The sequence below is a fragment of the Phodopus roborovskii genome, unplaced genomic scaffold (genome assembly GCF_943737965.1).
Source record: "Phodopus roborovskii unplaced genomic scaffold, PHOROB, whole genome shotgun sequence".
Classification (NCBI taxonomy): domain Eukaryota; kingdom Metazoa; phylum Chordata; class Mammalia; order Rodentia; family Cricetidae; genus Phodopus; species Phodopus roborovskii.
In genome coordinates, this window is record NW_026125281.1 from 18243363 (window position 1) to 18252838 (window position 9476).

Sequence of the window (9476 nt, forward strand, 5' to 3'; positions counted from 1 at the left end):
TAACCAGCCACAGAAAAACAAACATGATTGGTGACCTTGACTACCTAAATTGTTATCATAGAGCCTTCATTCAATAACTGATGGAAAGAGATGCAGAGAGTCATAAACATTAAGCAGAGCTTAGGGAATCCTGTTGAAGAGAAGGAAGACATATATGAGTCAGAGGGGTCAGGGACATCACAAGAAAACAGACAGAATCAACTAACATGGGATCATGGAACTCACAGAATCTGAACTCTCTTACCTGTGTGGTACCAGCAGATGCTTCTTCCTCCTCCGTAGCATCTCTTCAGCCTGTGCAAAAAAATCTGACACTGAAATACATCAGTTGACAGTGACCTATCTAGGGGTTCAAAGTGCCTTTCTCATATTGAACAGCTTTTTATCCTGATAAAATTTAATTTTTTAGCATGTGAAATATATATATAGTTTTAATGTTTCATATTGAATTATGTTTTTGGCCTTCCAAGTAGAGTTAGAAACTCTCAGAAACTTTGGGAAAGGAAGTACCACGTGGTTATTACCATGGAGTGATACTTCATGAATTGGCCAAAGAATGGTGATGCAGTGCGCAGTCTTAATGGATAAGTAAGTATGGGCTGCACAAAATAGGAAGAGGCATGGGACATTTAAGATGGAAGCATGGCTTCTAGGGAAGGACACATGTCCCAGTAGGCCATGGTTGTGCTTTGGATCAAGATATGTTTGAGGTACAAAAAGGCATATTGTCACATCTTCCATGTTAGCAAAAGCTTTTATGGGGTTTGAACACTCTGCCTGCTTATGTGGACATGGAGGAGGCATACCACAGGCTCGGACACACATAGGGTGGAAAACCTTATGGCTGTGAGAAACAGTTTCAACAGGCATCATTTAGTTCTTTTGTGCAGCAATATCTGGTATTATTTTAGTTATCTAGTTGTTGTGCTCTTATATTGCATATTTATTCATCCAGTTTTAACATCCTAACTTGAAATATGAAGAGATTCAACCAGAAAGGAGGCTGCTCTGTTCAAGTTCACGGTTAATGGCCAAGCCAACTTAGCCTCTCATGCCTGCTTAGGCCTTCCAGTAGTTTGGCATAGTACTTCCTTCTGTGCACCCATAAATCAGAGACACTCTCTTTGCCCATCCTGTCCATCAGAGATACTCAGTAAGTATACTCATTGGATCACAGCTGCTAAATGATAATCTATTAGCAAAGAACAGGGCTTGTTCCCTTAGCACCAGATCAGTAGTAGGAGGTGGTTGGTTTCAGCAGGCTTAGTCTGGTCCATTCCTACAGCACTCTTTGGTATCATCTATCTATTGTTATTATTTTATTGAGTTTTTATCCATCCAGTTAAACACTTAACACCAGTGCTTGACTAAAGTTGATGTACCATGTGAAGTCCTGTTTAGTTTAGAGATACTTGTATATTGGGGTAAGGAACTAATGCTAGCTATTATGTATACAACCATAATCCCTGCTCTAAAGAGGCCAAGGAAGTAGGGTTCAGGGTTTGAGGCCATCCTGAGCTAAACAATGACATCTTATTTCAAAACAGCCATGGTAGCAACAACCAAAGAGCTAATTCTGACAACTATTAAACTCAGTTTCTAACAACATTTATTCAGTTTGTTGTTCTTGATGAAATAGACTTATGTGCAACTGACAACATGCTATGTGTTGATTGATTGCAAAAGCATTAAAAACATGAAGGGATGGAATTGAGTTGTAGAGAATGTCCCTATGTTTGCAAATGTAGCCTATAAAAAGATAACATTTTAGCATAAACAAATGACTTAGGTATGATTATATGAAGATTTAAGAGTTATAGGTCAAATAAAAAGCAGAAAGTAAAGTATTCTTTACCTACTGAAGTCTATTTGAGTCAGCATATAAACAAACTGACAACCATTTGTTAAGCTGTTGTTGGTGTTTGTTTGTTTATCATCTTCAGCTTCAGCTCCATAACATGACATGACATTGTTTTCTAGGGTTTAGTACTCTCTTCTCATATGAGGAGCTAAGTCTACACTGGGGTGCTGAAGGCTTTTTAGTGCTAATGTCCTTTGTGTCACCACAGAAGAAAACAGGGAAGTGGATAAAATTTAGCTTTGATTGGAGGCTGGCAAATGAAAAGTTACACAAGCTTTCTAGGTGCTCAATCTTGCTATAACTGTTTTTCTCAGGACACAGAGTTGACATTTCATTGACTCTAATGAAGAATATCTTTCTACAGCAGTAAAAGAGGACATTCTCCACATATGCCATCTGCCCTTCCTTCCCAGAGCCCACACAGTGAGCTGTGTAGGTAGAGACTCTTCATGCTGGCTTTTCTAAGGTTCACACATGTCAGCTTCAGATGTTCACACCATGTCATTTATGAGAAATTTTGTAACAGCAGAATTCATGTGATATTAAAGAAGATGTACTCCTTGACATTACCTATTTCCTCAGATCAGGATTCCTATTTTGAATTTTGTTGTCATCAGAAAGTTACCCAAAGGACGAATTGAAGAAGAAGAGAGGAGCAGGAGGATGAGGATGAGGATGAGGATGAGGAGGACAATATGTCATTCACATGTCACTGAACCAACCTGATTAGAACACAGCAAGTGAGTTTCAAAGAACCTTGGTATGCACGGATGCTCCCAGACTGCCCACATTGTACCCCAAGCCAAAAAAATTACTAAAAGCACAGCACAATCATCAATCAAATATAATGCCACTACCTTAGGGACTCATGCCTTTATTGATTTAAATGTTAGACTTTAAGATGGTGGCTTTTGTTTACCAACAGATTTTGAAAAGTAGACACTCCCTGAACAGAAGCAGATAACATGGTGGTCATCTCTCAAGCTGCTTCCTTTCACATGCCATAGCTCTACATTTCAGGAGGACTATGGATACATGAGTAGCTTCATTCCAGCTGTTGGTTCTATTTCTTCTTTACATCCAGACACATTTGAAATGTGCATAGTCTTAAAGTATTTACAACTTTTATAGAAGTATAGATCATGTTTTACCAATCCTGTGGTGTCTGTGAACTGATGTTATATGTCTCCCTACAGATTCATGCTGGAAAAACATTTTCCACTGGACAAGCACATGCCAAAATATTCCCAGACCACCTCTTCTTGGTTGATAGTTTTCTGAACGAGTCCCAGGCCATTAAGAAGAATGTACATCCTAGAGTGCTCATTTTAACTACAAACCAATCAGACTCAACACTTTCCTTCACCAGACTCTTATAAATTGAGCTACTTTCCCTTGTCTTAATCACCAGGCCAGGTGTGGGATAGCACCTATCCTGGAGAGGCTGCTGACTACTCACACTCATGAATTCCAAGCCTGCTTATACTGCCTCATCTGGTGCTTCCACTGGAAACCATAGTGAAGTCTGTTGCACAGAGCTGCTTCTTTCTCTGTGCCTCAGCCATGCCCCAGAAATTGCCCCTGTGGGCCTGTAGCTAGGGCTCTGCTCTTTCCCATGGAATTGTGAGTGTAATGAATTTCTTGTTTGATTTCTGTCAACTTCTTACCTATTGACATCACTATAGTTCCTTAAAGAAACCAGTTAAGGTGGAATATGATGCCTGTGAGGTCTATACCTTTCAGATCATTGAGAGAACATTCACAAGTTTTCTTTCCTAGTGGGAAGAATGTAGCTGTGATCATTGAGGTTAATGGGTATGCCTTGGACCTCACTCAGGATCTTCTGCCTACCCAGCCTGCTTGGGCATGTTAAGTCTTTCCATGAACATCTCTGAAAATGCAGCCCCAAACTGGTGTGTGTATACATGAGACCATGTCATATTGTTTTTTTCCTACTACAAACATACTTGTCATCACTGATCTGCCTTTTATGATGGACATGGTTGTGAAAGTGATTTTAGAATTGTATCCCAGTAACATAGCTTTCCTCAGGCATATGGCATCAGGGACTGGCTGGATTTGAGTTGAATGAATGAAGGTGAATCACCCAACTCCTAGAGTAGGATGTTTCAAAGCCATCTAAACGTTGACAAGGTCTGGTTCCCAAAACTTTCATGGGTTTGTGTGATAGACGGAATAGTATAACCTACTAAAGAGATGCAATGTTCAAATTCTTAGAGCTTGCAATATTCTATGACAACAACTTCTCTGCAGATATGATTAGGTTAGGGATGTTGAAATGGGCAAATATAGATTGCAAAGGAGAATTTAACTCTAGCAAAAAGTGTCTTTATGAGAAAGAGGAAGAAGTGAAGTCATGACAAGCATAGAAGATGAGATGTATAACAAGACAAGCAGAGAAACAGATGATGTTCACTCCAGGATCAGGAAGGAAGCTGGGTGAGGCAAAGGTGGATTCTCCTCTCTGTTCCCCAGAAGGCCCATAGCCCTACAGACACCACGACTTTGGATATATGGCTTCAACAGTTGTTAGAGAGTACCTTTGTTGTCTTAAATTCATAAACATGTCATAGTTTGTTGTAGACAGCTCAGGAAACTAATATTTGTTTGTTTGTTTGTTTTTCAAAACTTCATTTTGGAGAGTCCTCACAAGTCTTTCTGTAGCCACACAACACAGTGGTCTAGTAAAAGAGACTAGCTCAGCTCATCTATGCAAGTCTGTTTCTGAGAAAGTTTCTTTGATTCTGGGAGAAGTTTGCCCTCTTAGTTTAGTGTTCTTTCTTTGTGTGAGTGAATCAGATAAGGGTGAAGGGAAAAAAAACTATCACTGGTCCATCCTTCAATGTGGCTCTATTTTTACTTATAGCGTTCTCCCTTTTAAATGTGTGTTGTTGTTATTGATGCTATTTGTGTGTGTGTATGTGTGTGTGTGTGTGTGTGTGTGTGTGTGTGTGTGTGTGTTGTGTGTTGTGTGTATGAGTCTCAGTGAATTTATGCCTCAGCAGCCATTGAGGTGAGAGGACAACCTCAGGATTTGGTTCTGTCTTGTCAATGTGTGCTTCAGGTATCACACTCAGGTCACCAGGCTTGTGTGACAAGTGCTGATACCCACTGAGCCAACTCCAGACTCTTAAACTTTCCTCTTAAGTCATTCCTTCAGGAGCAATAGAACTGTTTGCTAAATCCCTTTATGTCCGGGAGTCAAAACTGGTAAGCCAATAAATGACTCACATAACGAAGCTAGTCGTCTGTGATCACCCTGGAGCAGGGTCATAATGTGTGAAATAGACTTCTCCCCTCTAGAAATGATAGCAATAACCACTTTGGGCTGAGTTACAGGACAATGAGATGAAGAGCAATCAGACTACACTCTGACCAAGTCTACTTCTTATATGTTTCTTCTTCTAGTCCCAAGTATTCCTCTATTTGAGTCTAAAACTCATTCCAGCACCCAAGAACAGTTCTGCAGGGGTCATTAGATGCCTTTATCTTTTCCAACTCACTGCATGGACTAACCCTCCTTTTCCTTGATTTTCACTGTTACTTTTTTCTTTAATTGGTGAACTGAGACTTTTAGAGGAGTCTCTGGTCTACTTGTAGACGAGTTTTAGGTCAGAGCTTTTGACCTAAAACTCCCTTAACTTGGCAGAATGGTGGGGTGGAGGGGAAGAAGAGGGCAGACTTGATAATGTGAACTTTGGGAGAGATTAGAGTTTCTGAGCCTCTGTCATTCCTAGTCCATTTATCTACTTGGCAGTTTGCATCATTTAGAGAGAAGAAACAATGTCTTTGAGGTTCATGATCAATTGTTATATTTACTTATTTTATGCTGTGTTAATATTGGAAAAGACGTTTCAGGAGTGCCTTGTTACAGTGGGATGATTACTGGAGGGAAAGGCACTTTAACGTGGATTTTTAATAAAATCATATTCAATTCCTAAAATTTTGTTTATGCTTTCATGCCATTTGGTCAATTGGTGTATTAAGTGGCCACTGAAACATTTTTGTGGGGGCATTGTTATTGATTTTAAATAAATCAAAATGAGCAGAAGATTCTAAAATCTTAATTCAAAAAATGGTCACTTTTAAAAGTGAAGCAAATTCAGCTGTGTGTTACTTAATTTTTGGATATGTAATGTTAAAATCCTTAGAGTTTATTCACAAACCCATAAAAATCAAGTCCTGAATTTTCTGGTCACTTTAGGTAACTAGAGCATTTTCAGGTTACTTAAAAAAAACAAACAGTGTCTCATATAATAGTTGGGAAGTCAGAAAGGCAGAGCCTATTATTTCCCTTTTCATTTTAAACAGCACAGTTAAGATTGCATGAGATGTGAAAATGGAAGGAGAAATATGAATTCGAGGGATTTTGGGTATGCAATGCTTCTGTGAGTCTTACTAACATAATCTTGATATATTTCGTTTCTTATGTTTCTATGAGATTTTTCCAGGACACTCCCTGACAGGAAGCCACATTCGAAGGTCTCTTTGTCATCTTCAGCCTGTGTTCCAGTGTCCAGGCTTGACCAAGAGAGATGCTCTTGTAGAGAAGATAGACTTCTGAAGTCAACAGATGACTCTTTGTACCCAATCAGCATCTGAAGTGTCTCCAATATGCTTGTAGTTTATCTTTCTCCTACTCCACTCCAGTGAAGCAACTTGCTACTATTAAATACAGGTCTCCAAAGTTTCTTCTTGGCCTGGAGAGTCAAATTCCATTGTTTTAGAAGCTGAAGTAGACAGACAATGCATACACACATCATCTTAACCTATAGGAGAAATTTCTGTGATAATCTTCTTGGGAACTGGTGAGACAGATGGCTAGGTGGTCAAGAACACTTGCTACTTTACCTGGGGACCGGATTTGGTTCCCAGCACTTACATCCATGTTCCACAGCTCCAGTTCTATGGTATCCGAGCCTCTGCAGGCAGCAGGCATGTATTGATGCACAGATGCTCATGCTGGTGGAACACCATACAAATTAATAATAATAATAATAATGATAATAATAACAACTCTTAAAAGACAAACCCTTTCTGTCAACATTATTATTTAAGAATGCTATTAAATGAGAACTGTGAGTGAATTGAAAATGCTCTTAGCTTTCTGGCTGAGACCTGTAATGAAATGTTGGAATACACCTTTGACAGAGGACAACATGAGGAGAGGAAAGGAAGTCTTTTTGGAAAAAGGGTGATTAAGGGACTTAATTTAACTTAATTTAGATTCACAGATGTAGAGAGATTTTCCTATATCTCTTGTATATGTGTAGCCTTCCTGTTGTCAATGTTACCATAAGAGAAAATGAATACATTTGTAAGCATGCATGAGTCTGCATTTAAATATACTTATCAGTCAAGTCTATGGTTTGCACTGAGTTCACCCTTGGTTTTGTGTGTTAGGGCAACAGTATAATGAAGTATATCGGGCACTATTGTATCAAACAGAGTAATTTCATTGTCAGAAAAATTATCCTAACACTGTGTATTCATTGCATGGCTTTGAGTTTACATTACTGAGTTTTTCATAACAATAAAGAATAAATGAAGTCTTGAAAATCAATGAAACTACCCAGGAGAATTCTGAAAAGAGATGTAACAACTTCCCATCACTACACCTTGAGGAAAATAAGTGACAAGGAAATGAAAAATTGGGCTGGCATGTAGCTCAGTAAGAACTTCTAATTATAAGGAGCACAAAATCCAGAAATATTAAAAATGGGCAAAAGATTTGGAAAGACATTTTTCTAAGTATTACATTTAAGTGAAGAAGGTGATCATAAAGAAATATCTTCAGAGCTAGGGACCACAAAGATGACATGTTGCTTCTTACTAGGATCTAACAGTCAGATACTTCTATGTATTGGTGGTAGCATGGAGAAATCATATTTCCTGTATTGCTGATGATTATATAAATTGATGTGCCACAAAATGATCTGATAGTTCCCCAAGCATTATAATCACCATGCGATTCAATAATTCTATTCCTCAATATATAAAAGAGAGATGAAAACATAATATATTCACCTAAAAATTTGCACACGACAGTCCATAATACCATTATTACAATAGCAAAACATAGAGATAATCCAGATGTTCATTATCTGATGAATAGTAAAGAAAATGCACCATAAATTGAAGTATTATTCAGCCTTCAAAAGAATATACTTATGACAGCTTATGTTGGAGAGGATGCGGCGCAAGGGGAATACTCCTCCACTGCTGGTAGGAGTACAAACTTGTACAGCCATTTTGGAACTCAATGTGGTGATTTCTCAGAAAATTGGGAAACAATCTACCTCAAGACCCAGCTATAATAATCTTGGGCATATACCCGATGGATGCTCAATCCTATCACAAGGACACTTGCTCAGCTGTGTTCATAGCTGCATATTCATAGTAGCCAGAACCTGGAAACAGACTCCTAGTAATAGTGGAGAGGGGTGCTGAACTGGCCATCTACTGTAAACAGATTGGTGACTACCCTAATTATCATCAGAGATACTACAGTAATTGATGAAGCAGATGCAAAGATCCACATCTAAGCATGGGACTGAGTCCCTGGAGTCTGGATGGAGAAAGGGAGGAGAGATTGTATGAGCCAGGGAGATCATGATGGGAAACCTACAGAGATAGCTGGACCAACAGTTAGGGAAACTCCATGGGACTGACCTAGGGCCTCTGCATGTGTGTGACAGTTGGGTAACTTGGTCTGTTTGTAAGTCTTGTAGTAGTGAGATCAGGACCTGTCCCTGATGCTTAGCTGTCTTTAGAGAACCTGTTACCCATGCTAGATTATCTTTCCCAGCCTTGATGCCATGTTTTATTTATGCCCATGGGAGGTCTGTCCCTTTCTGAGTGAAGACAGAGGAGGAATAGAAGGATAGAGGGGAAACTGTGAAGCTGTGGTTATGTAAAATAAATGAAAAAAGTTATTTAAATAAAACAAACAAACAAGAATACGCATAGATGCATTTTGAAAGCTTTATTCTAAACAAAAGAGCTTAGCCACCAAGGACTACACATAGCATGATTTCTTCTATGTTTAATGTTAGTAGTAGACAATGTAGAATCTATTTCAGTGTTTGCAGGAAAAAAGTTGAGAAAGGGAAACAGAATGATGAAAAGTATGTGCATTCATTGTTTCTGATGAAAATATTCTGGTGATATTAAAAAAATGTAATGACTATGTTACAGACTATTGAAATTTGTACTTTTCCAAGTTCCCTCTCCCTCCTTCCCTCCCATTCCCCTGCACCCCCTTCTACCACCACCCCCACTCCACATGTAGGGTGATGCCTTCCATGAGGTATCATCAAAATCTGTCAAGTCATTTGAAGTAGGGACTAGGCCCTCCCTCCTGCTTCTAGGCTAAGGGAGTATTCCTCCATGGGGAATGTGCTCCCAAAGTCTTTTTATGCACCAGGGATACATCCTGGTTCCACTGTCAGAGGTCCCTTAGACTGCCCAGGTCTTCTGAGACCCATGTTCAGGGGGTCTGAGTAGGTCCAATGCTGGATTCCCAGCTCTCAGTCTGGGGGCCCATGAACTCCCCTTGTTCAGATCAGCTGTCTCTGTGGGTTTCTGTAGCCTG